Raw genomic sequence first — 11,329 nt, 5'->3', positions numbered from 1 at the left:
TTTGTCTGCTGCAGCTGTTGCTCAGGGAAGAACAAGGTGGCCTGTACTTAGCCCCAGAGATAGAGAATGAATGAATGCTATAAAGGACCTAAGTAGCAGGGGCTGCCCCAGACCACACAGTGGCTATCTCAAGACACTGAAGAGATTGAAACAGCTCTCAATTCCATGCTGTGAGTTTTCCTGTCATTTCTTCCTGCCCCAAATCCGTAAAAACCCTTTAAAAGTGCATTAAGTAGGAAAGCACAAAGAGACAGATAAGTCAGTCACAATTCCCAACCTCTTTTAGCGCTTAGGCCCTTCTCTGGGAAGATTAGAACCCATGGAAAACAGCACACTGCTTGGACTCTTGGTTTTCCGTGCCAGGACACGGCAATGAAAAGACCACACACATTCACAATGGCTGAGCTCAGGTTCTATCTGCCCCAGTAGATCCTGTGTTGGATGCATCTCAGTGTCCCCGCAAGCCTGGCCTGTGTGGATAGCAGCAGTGGGTTCCCCTAGCTGTTGGTGAATGGTGGGGCTCGGCCACTGGAGAGAGGCTGGCAGGAAAAGAGTAAGGCCAGAGGATTTAATTGCCTAGACTTTCCATCGGATGGCTGTGCCTGCCCTGTACGCTGAGGCTAGACTATGGCTATACACCTCCTTCCTTTGCCTGGAGCTCAGAGAGGTTAATGGCTCTTGCTGCTGCTAACCCTGGGTCCTTGCGACTCATTGCTGCTGTCTCTTAACTCGAACCAGACTGCATAACTAGTTTCTGCATTATAATTTCTCAGGTCACCTCGTGGCCTCAGAAACAAACCTCTGGAAGTATCTGTCTGTCTGTGAGGATGTCTCTAAAGACTTTAGCCTAGGAAGGCTCACTGTAACTGTGGACAGCACTATTCTGTGTGCATGGATCTCAGACTGAAAAAAAGGGAGGGCGGCAGTGAGCAGGGCACCAAAATTCTTCTCTCTTTCTCCTCACAGCATGGAGAGCCAGATCTGTGAGGGAGGAGGCGCTCCCAGGTCCGCAACAGCAACAACCAACAGAGGGCACCATGCTCAGTCAAGGCTATCCATTGCCAGCTCTGCCCTGGGCTATGGCGGGATGATCTTCTCTGACTTGGCATCTCTCACAGGAGTGAATCAAAAGGCTGTTGAAGACACACCATGGGACAAGTTGAGCCTTGGCTTCTTACAGTCACTGTCATTTAGCATTCTAGAAGTGACTAAGTGTGCTTAGGAAGTCAGTTATGGCATGGGGGAGGCTGAGTTTACAGGCAACAAGAACCTAACTTACACACTTATTCCCCCGAGTAAGTAGAACGTTATATTTGAAGCATTTAGATTCAGGGTACCAAATGCCCCTCTACCCCCACTATCACCCAGCAGCATATTTCATTGCTATTTCTGCCCATTGTTGGAATTAGAGAGCACCAATGGCCCCAGGGCCGGGTTCTATAGGTGGAGAAGCAAAGCAAAATGAGATTCCACTTTCTCAGCAGGGGATGGCGAAATGACTGGGCAACTCATATCTCATGGCCTGAGCCTGGGTCACATGCCCTGTCTAGGGCAGGAGTTTTGGGACAGCACTGACTGAACAGGAGTAGAGCAGGAGGGCACCCCCTTTCTCAGAACAAGTCACCTCCTCCCCAACTACCACTCTCAGCCTCAGCAATGGCCAGTGGGTCCCACACCACGAGCACTCAAGTTCACCTTGCCAGCCGCTACTTGTGCTGTGTCTGGGCTTTCTCTAAGGCATGAGTCCCTCCAGCCTTTGCAGGTGTGGTCGGAATTGCAGCAGAGTCCATGTGTCTGGAGGGATCCCCCCCCACCACCAACAGGGGGGCTAGGGATGGTAGATAGTGCCCCAACCTCTTATGCTTTGAAGATACATGCCAGATGGTTTCTCACAGGGTCTGCAACTAAGATACTTTTTCAAAAGGAAGGGCTAACGCTTGCTTTCTAGACAGAGTAAGCTTCCTTTATACATGGCTGCCCATCAAAGGCAAAGAAAGAGCGCACAGGGAACATGGATGACTCATTCTCTGTTTTACTTGAATCTTCTTCACCTCAGGTGATGCTCCCAGTAAGTCTTCAAAATAAATATTGGCTCCACTGCTACAAATAACTTTTAAAAAAAAATAGCATCAAGGAGGTAGCTTAGGCAAAGTTACATCGCTGGTCAGCTGAAAAGCCTGGTGAAGGAAGATGAGTAAACAGTCAAAGACCAAGAGCTGGAACTGCAGTTATGGAGCGTTTAGAGCCACCATGCGGGTGCTAGGGGTCCTCTGGAAGAGCAGCCACCTCTCTGGATAAAGGAATATTTTCCGCCACAGTTATGACAGAGGATCTCGTGCGGACCAACTGCATTCCGTCTCACCTCTCCAGTGCCCACTTTTCTATCCGGGACTCTCTCTAAAGCAAGAGAGTTCTCTCAGCCATTGCACGTGCAGTCCAGAACTGTAACCGTTCACGTCCCTGGACAAGAATTCAGCACAAACAAGGAGCAGGAGTTGTGGGCGGGGCCTCGACTTTTCACATCTCAGAGGCCTGTTCTGCACAGTTTCTCCTGGAGGCTGCCTCAGGCCTGAGCAGTTCAATAGCACTCCTGACGGGCTTCTTTCCCCCCCCCCCCCCCCCAGCTTCATTCTCCAAAGCGGGCTAGCTCAACTCTCAGATGCCCCCTTCTTACAAATTTCTGGTTCTACCCCTGGTTCAATCAGCTCTCTGGCTTCTTCCAATTTGTGTGGGTAGACCAGATCACTAAGAGAGGGGCGTGTGTGAGGAGACAAAACAGAAAACACAAACAAACAAACAAAATAGACAAGGACAAGTGGGGGAGCTAAGCTTCTGAAATATTAATGTGAATTATATTTAAGAATAAATCCGACAGCAGGCAAGGAATGAGTAAGGAGACTTTCAATAATCCAGATGACTGACAATGAGTCAGGTGGCATTCGGGGTAAACAGATTGCTGCGGTGGGGCGCATCTGTAACTGGCAAGACTGACAGCTCATTAGATATAAGAGTAAGAGAAATAGAGATTACTCATGGCTATGAGATGGCACTAGGCAGATGAGACAGGTGCTACTGAGCTAGAGGCAGGGGATCCGAGTAATCGCTGCTCCCCTAATCAAATACACTGGTCTACACCCTCAGATACCATGTTTGGACTTCTGCTCTGCATAGAAAAGCATGGTTATTTATGAAGGGCTAACGGTATTGAGCTGTAGTGATCTCAGCCCCAATTTACATGAATTCCCGCGAAGCAAGGTGTTAACAAGCCACAGGGATGGAGACAGAATTTCGTGAAAACAGAAGCTCATGTCCAGTTTAGATACAGGCCAAATCAATGAGTAGCCCTAAATTGAAATTTTCAGATTATAAGAAACAGAAAGCAAATTTAAAGTATTTAAAATTCAGAAATAAGCAAGTTGACTGAATGTACTGTTTAAGCAGAAACACATGTGATGAAACTCTAAGGAAAAGCAGAGGGGGAGAAGAAGGAATATACAGCAATTCGGGGACTGGCCAGGGGTGGAGACCTGACCTGGGAGAGGCTCAGTTGCTCCCGAGGTGCTGATAAGGTTGGTACTTTTTAAACTTAGCAACATGTTCATGACCGAGGTTTACTCTTCCTTCAAATTGTTTGCATATATGATTTACACTCATGTTTATCAACTATTTCATTAACATTTACAAACTGAAAAATGGCAATGGCCTTGCTTATGGCTTATACATACCATAGCTTCTGTGCTCGCTTATGGCTTATACATACCATCGCTTCTGTGCTCGCTTATGGCTTATACATACCATCGCTTCTGTGCTCGCTTATGGCTTATACATACCATCGCTTCTGTGCTAGCTATCTCAGCCAATGCAACTCCCTAAACGCTGAGAAGAGAGCCCTTAGAGCCCGCTGATGGGCTGGAATCGAAGCGAAGTTAAGCAATGACTCAGAAGTAAAATAAGAAAAAATTAAATTAAATTAAAAAAAAAACCCACAGGTTGCTTTCCCACGGGACCTGTTTCAATTCCCAGCACCCGTGTGGTGGATCATAACTGCCCATAACTCAATCTTAAGGGATCCAACACCCTTTTCTGACTTCCATGGGGAAATGATCATATGAACAAAATAAAATAAAAATAATTTTAAAGAACCATCTTGAGCCTGAAGCCTCTGACTCTCCCCTGAGTTTCAAAGATTCCTGGGGTGGTGGTCAGAACTTCATCTCCACAACTGAGGGGATGTTGATAAAATGAGAACAAAGCTAGTGTTTATTTCTGGCATTGTCTGGAGGACAAATGAAGTGTTGTGTGCAGATAATGAAACAGAGAACGCAAACGGTAGGGCTGAGCCTCCAGGCCTTCTGTATCTGTCACTCTTTTATCGTCCTGCAAGTGGGAAGCCTCTCCTGAACAAGCCACACAGGAGCCATGCAGATAAGGATGAGAAGGTAGCGCTCTAAGCAAACAGACCAGTGCTGGCGACAGATGCCCTTCAGCAGCCCACTGGCTTCTGCCCATCTACGCTATCTCGTCAAGTCAGATTCTAGGGGAAATGAATCCCAGTAGATTAATAAGAAGACCTAAAGGAAAAGAGAAAGCAGGGAGCCAAACCCTGAAACTTCCCTAAATATAACTTGAATTACATAATCATTCCATTTTAAATAGCACTGAGTGAGTGAGTACCAATGATCTCAGAGGTATTCACGCGTCTTCAGGAGGACATCTTAATTCTGTTGCTATGATAATCAACATCCCTGTTTCCCTTTTGCTCTTTTTAATTATTAAAGTCATTTTGTTTCGTTTTGGACTTCGTTTCAGGTGTGTTTGGTTTTGTTTGAAACAGCAGGATGTCTTGATCGTGGAACTCGTGGTCCTCCAGCCTTTGCCCCAAGTTCTGGGACAATGGGAACAAGTGACTACAGTTATTATTAGAAGTCCCATATAGAAATAACATTAAAGATGAACTCCCAACCGTATACTACTATTCCTTAGGGGTCCCATTATAGATTTTTTTTTTTATGCCGCCGAGGCAGTAGGTTTTCCACTCTTTTCTAAGGCGCCTGCTACACCAGACAGCTTCACTGCCTGTTTTCCTTCGTCTTCCTTATGCGCATGCACAGCCGTCTACCTCGTTCTTCTGCGCATGCACAGCCGTCTACCTCGTTCTTCTGCGCATGCACAGCCGTCTACCTCGTTCTTCTGCGCATGCACAGCTGTCTACCTCGTTCTTCTGCGCATGCACAGCCGTCTACCTCGTTCTTCTGGAACAAGCAGCGTGCTAAAACGTCCTTAAAATGTTTACTTTAAGGTACGCATCAAAAACACAAGGGGAGATGATAAAGCAGGAAGTTGAAAGATGATGGGGCAGTTCTTCATCTAATCTCCAGACTCACGCCCCGTTCCCTAGAGCTATCTGCAGTGCTTTTTAAGTGCTTCAGCTCAAGCATGGACACGCGTGTGGGTGGGAAAGTGCACAGATGAAAATGGAAGACCAGAGCGTTTTCACAGAGGGGAAAGACCTTGTAATCAGCACCCAGACCCACGAGTCTAGCACCGATGTGAGCTCGTCTCACTTCTTTCCTTTATTTATTTTTAGGGAAGTTACATATTTGGAAGTGAAACAGAGTGTAAAATGTTACAAAGGCATGACCAGTTTCATGACTGCTTCCTGACGCTCAGGTCTCAGAGGCATATGCTTTTGACCCAGAAGCTTCTTTAGACATTTGATTATCACTGCTGTGTAGACCCAGCCTAGATCTGCATTTTGCATTGCATGAATATGCTGGATGCCATTTATAGAATAATATCTGTTCAAAAACTAAAGCAAACCACCCATTGTCACTAAGACAAGGCTGCGATAGTAAAAAAAAGAGACATGAGAATAAAACAGAAGAGTCTAAAAATAGGCTCCGGAAGATGGTCAGTTCTCTTTGAGAAAGGGGAAAAAATAACTCAGTGGAGAAAGGATGGTCTACATTATATTAAAAAAAAAAAAAAACACTGCCAAAATATTGGGGCGCCATATGAGGAAGAAAAAAAATCAATCTAAACATCACATCATACAAAATAGTTCAAAGGGGATTGCCTTGGTTAGTACTGTGTTGCTATGATAAATGCCATGACCAAAAGCAACTTGGGGAGAAAGGGGGTGTATTCCAGCTTATGGCTTATAGTTCATGATCCAAGGAAGTTCAGGGTAGGAACCTGGAGGTAGGAACTGTTGCAGAGGTCATGGAGTAGCGCTGCTTACAGGATTGCTCCTCCTAGTTTGCTTTCTTATACAACTCAGGACCACCAACCCAGGGCTAACCCTGCCCACTGTGAGCTGGGCTATCCCATACCAATCATCAATCAAGAAAATGCCCTCAAGCTTTTTGTCCACTGGCCAATCGGTGAGATCATTTTCTCAACTGAGGCTCTCTGTTTCTAAATGACTCTAGTTTATGGTGAGTTGTCATAAAACAAGCCCGTCCGAGGATCATCGACCTAAACATAAAAAGGTAAAAGCTATAAGATGTTAAGTTTGAAGAAAATTGGTAGAATCCCTGGAACTAGACACACAAGTAAAGACCTACACACACACACACACACACACACACACACACACACACACACATATATATAGACAAATCAGAGTTTATCAAAATATAAAACATTTTAAGGAAATAAATGATAATTAATAGGCTAAACAAAATATTTCCAAATCACATATCCCACAAAGTAGCAGAACATATAAAGAGCCCTCAAAACTCAGTAGTGGGCTACTAGAGCTGTGGCTCCATGGTTAAGAGCACGAAGTGTTCTTCCAGATGACCCAAGATCAATTCCTGGAGCTGGAGCTACATCCAGGTGACTTTGAGCCACCTAGTGTGAGGTCCTCTGGTCTCCATAGGCACCAGCACTCGTATGCACTGACACAGAGACACAGACACAGACACAGACACAATTAAAATAAAAATAAATCTTTAAAAATATTTAACAACTCAATGGTAAGAAAATAAACCGATTTAGTGGGACTTAAACAGCTATTTTTGTCAGAGTACAAACGAAAGCAAATGATAGGGAAAGTTGCTTGTAGTCATTGGTTACTACAGAAATGAATGCAAATGAAAGTTATAAGAAAATGCATCACACATCTACTAGAATGTCTGAAGAAAACAATGTTATGGATACCAAGTGCTGACAGGGATTGAACATCTATAAATCTCAGATGCTACAACAGGAAACAAACTGAACTTCACGAGTGTTACAGCTCTACAGGGAAAAAGGTATCCTGACTCGTCGGGAAGTCAGACTGTATACGGCATAGTTCTTTCACTGGCTCTGGTTCTAGGGTCAAAGTGTGATGTGGAACGTCCTTCTGTATATGTGTTGCTTGTATTAGTTGATGAATAAAGCTGTTCCTGCCAGTGGCTAAGCAGTGTAAAGCTAGGCAAAGTCCAAACAAAGATACAGAGAGAGAGAGAGTAGGCAGTGTTGAGGAGACGGCCATGCAGCCACTGAAGGAGAAAGATGCTACCAAAGGAAAAAGTGTCAGAACATTACCAGCCTTGTGGCAATATATAGATTAATAGAAATGTGTTAATTTAAGATGTAAGAGCTAGCTAGAAATACACCTAATCCATTGGCCAAAAGGTGTTGTAATGAATATAGTTTCTGTGTGATTATTTGGGCCTGGGTGGTTGGGAAAGGAAAGTGCACAATAATTCTTAAATGTAAAAACTGAGCCCAAATCCTGGGGTTTTAGCTCAGTTGTAGAGTATTTACCTATCTTGCACAAGATCTGAGATTTAATCACCATCACCACTCCAAAAAAAAATTATCCCAGACTTACCTAATGAATAACTATTATAAGTAACATCAGTGTGATCTTGTTTTTACATGACTCAAATAGTACACTGAATCTAAGACCTTTTAAAAAGTTATTTATTTATTATGTATACAGTGTTCTGCCTGCATGCCTGCCTGCAAGTCAAAAGAGGGCACTAGACCTTATTACAGATGGTTGTGCTGGGAACTGAACTCAGGACCGTTGGAAGAGCAGGCAGCCCTCTTAACCTCTCAACCATCTCTCCAGCCCCAAATCTAAGTCCTTTAAAATATCTTGGGGAGAAAACTACCTAGTTTCCTAGAACACCATGTTAATATGCCATTTTAGTTACTTTCCTATTACCGTGCTAAAACACCATGGCCAAGGCAGCTTATAAAAGGACAGCTTCGTTTGGGCTTAAGGTTCCAGAGTGTAAGAGTCCATTGTTGTCATGGCAGGGAAGTATGGCAGTAGGCAGGCAGGGCTTCAGGGACAGCTGAGGGCTCACATCTGAAACAGCAAGCAGGAAGCAGAGAGAATAAACTGATGTATGACTCTGGTTATCTACTTCTTAGTCAAAGATTAGAAAAGGCAATTAAAGTTCACCCCGCCTGAAATCACAGTCAGCTGGAGGACTGGGATCCCATTTAAGCCTCTGAAGCTATGGGGTGGGGGTGGGGCAGCTGGTTAACCTAGCAATGAGGAAGAACACCTGCTTAGGACATGGAGAGTTTCCTAGGTACAGAGTAACCCTGGGCAAATTAGTTGGCATCTCTAAGACCCTACCCTCTCATCTATAAAACCAGGATAATGGTAGTTCTTGCTCATTTGATAGTAATGCAGGAATCAGTAGATGATGGATGTACAGTGCAAGAAACTGAGGCCTTTGGACCAATGTAAAGAAGGTGCTTGTTCTATAAATTTCTTGCCAAAGTGCCAGGGTGTTCTAGCCTGTTTTATGTCAAGTTGACACAGCTAGAGTCATTTTGGAAGAGGAAAACTCAACCAAGAAAATACCCCACCAGACCGACCTGTGGGCTGTGGGGCATTCTCTTGATACAGGAGGCCCAGCTTACTGTGGGTGTTGAAAACACCCTGGGATGGTGGTCCTGGGTGCTATAAAAAAAATCAGGCTGAATAAACTATGGAAAGCATATCAGCAGGCAGCATTCCTCTATGGCTTCTGCATCAATTCCTGCCTCCAAATTCCTGCCTGGTGCTCCTGCCCTGACTTCCTTCAATGGTACACTATCCTGTGGAAGCAGAAGTGAAATAAACCCTTTCCTCTCTGAGTTGCTTTTGATCATTTTCTTTTATCATAACGAAAGGAGCCCTAAGACAGGAATTAGTACCAGATCATAGGGTATTGCTGTGATAGTCCTGACCGTGTGTTTAGTGAAGAATTGTGGAAGACCTTCTGAACTTTGGGCTGGAAAAGCTATTGAGTGTTCAAAGCTTAAAGGGTTGTTCTGTGGGAGCTTGGGAAGTCAGAACATTGAAATGCAGATGATGAAGGCTGGTCTTGTGAAGTTTTACAGGGAAGTTTGAGAGTCACTTAAAGATGCGATTGGAGCCATTGGTGCTTGGGCAGGAGAGATGGCTTAGCTGCTAAAGGCTAGGCTCACAACCAAAAATAAAAGAATCCACGGTTGTGATCAGTTGGGGCAGAGGAACTGGCTGTGATTAGGAGCCCAGCATCACTGAGGTAAACTCTTCTAGAAAGGTTTCCTCAGGGTCAGCACACAGAAGCTGTTGTCCAGAGTGGGCTGCAGATCCATCTCCTGCTGGCAACCAAACCTGGTGATGTGTATGAGTTATCCAAGTGACACCAGTTTTGAATGCACACGGGTGTCATGGAGAAGCTGAGGTGTGGTACTCTGTGGTAGGATCAGAGTCCCTGAAGAGAGGCTGGCAGACGCCTTTGGTGAAGGTGTAGCTTCAGGGGCAATGAAAACCTTCAGAATGAAGAGATCAAGGAAGAAGCTGAGGTTTGGCACCAGGTGACTGACTTAGACTCATCAACGAGGGCCAGGAGAGGCCTACTGGTGAAAGTGCAGCACAGTTGCAGTGGAGACCCCAGCATTTTGGAGATGCTGATACATGGGGCAATGGCCAAGGACAGCAGCTATGGAGTGGAGCCAGTCTGAGCCAGGAGACAAGCTTCCTGTGCTGTGGGTGGATGCCCAAGACCCTTGGGGGAGCTGACAGGTCGTACAGGAATCCCAGGAGCCTGACACTGAACCTCCAACAGGTGTGGACTTTGGTTTTTCTTTGATTTGAATGCAACTATGTCCTGGTTCTTTTGTCTTGGAATAAGAACGTTTTTAACTTTTTTTTTTTTTTTTTTTTTTTTTTTTGTTTTAGCAGAGCCCACTGTTGTAAGACTTAGAATATTTTGGGGAAATTGGAAATTTTAGAGACTTTGGGTATTTTAGATAGCCTTGTGCTTTGAAAGAGATTTTGGATGTTTGAAGAGATTGAGTGTAAAAGGAGCAGCGGGCCACCTCCCGCTGCCCAGCTCCTGCCGCCGGCTAGTTTTACCCGAAATAATTACATGGAAACTGTATTCTTTAAAACACTGTCTGGCCCATTAGTTTCAGCCTCTTCTTGGCTAATTCTCACATCTTGCTTTAACCCATATTTAGTAATCTGTGTAGCACCATGAGGTGGTGTCTTACTGGGAAAGATCTTAACCTGCATCTGTCTCGGAGAGGAGAGTCATGGCGACTACCTGAAGCGTCTGCCTCACTGCCTTCTTCCCAGCATTCTGTTCTGTTTACTCCGCCTACCTAGTTTTCTGTCCTATCAAAGGGCCAAGGCAGTTTCTTTATTAACCAATGAAAGTAACACATAGACACTCCCCCACCAATTGAGTTTGAAGTCTCTGAATTTTTAAAGGCGATAAAATTTTTGAAAGTCGGGATATCCGTTACTAGGTGCATTGTCTGAAGAGGGCTGTGCAAGCATAGCATGTACAGGTCTTGACTGCCGAGTGCATTATTTCAGGTGGCCCTCATGTGTGTGCATAACCCAAAACAAAACGCGGGTCTCAAGGCGCTACATGTCTTCTATGCTGGTCTGCCTCACTTTCGGTTGGGTGACGTCTCTAGGGATGTCCACATCTTTTCTCTTTTGCTCCCAGGTTTGCGAAGAGTTGTCACCTCGACACAGGCCTCAAGCGACATGGCTGATCAACCCTTAGCCAGAACCTCTGAGACAAAATTAACTTTTTCCTTTATATGTTGATTATCTCAGGTGGCCCAGAACACACCAATGGTTGCACCGTTTATATCATCTTCTGCCATTAGCCCCGTCTACGCAGGTCTTAGTTTGGGGAACATTTTTGTTTCGCTTTTAAAGTTCTCAGATGACTAGTTTTGGAAAGGATTCCCAGTTCCTGGGTAAATTTTCCCACTTTCTTCTATTTAAAAAAAAAAATACTTCTTTTTATTTATGTAGATGGCACCTGTGTCTGGGTTCCCCCAGGAAGCCAGAAGAGGATGTCAGATTTCCGGAAACCAGAGTTAC

The sequence above is a fragment of the Arvicola amphibius genome, chromosome 4 (genome assembly GCF_903992535.2).
Source record: "Arvicola amphibius chromosome 4, mArvAmp1.2, whole genome shotgun sequence".
Lineage (NCBI taxonomy): Eukaryota > Metazoa > Chordata > Mammalia > Rodentia > Cricetidae > Arvicola > Arvicola amphibius.
The sequence above is the reverse complement of the archived record's forward strand: the minus strand, read 5'-3'. Positions refer to the sequence as shown.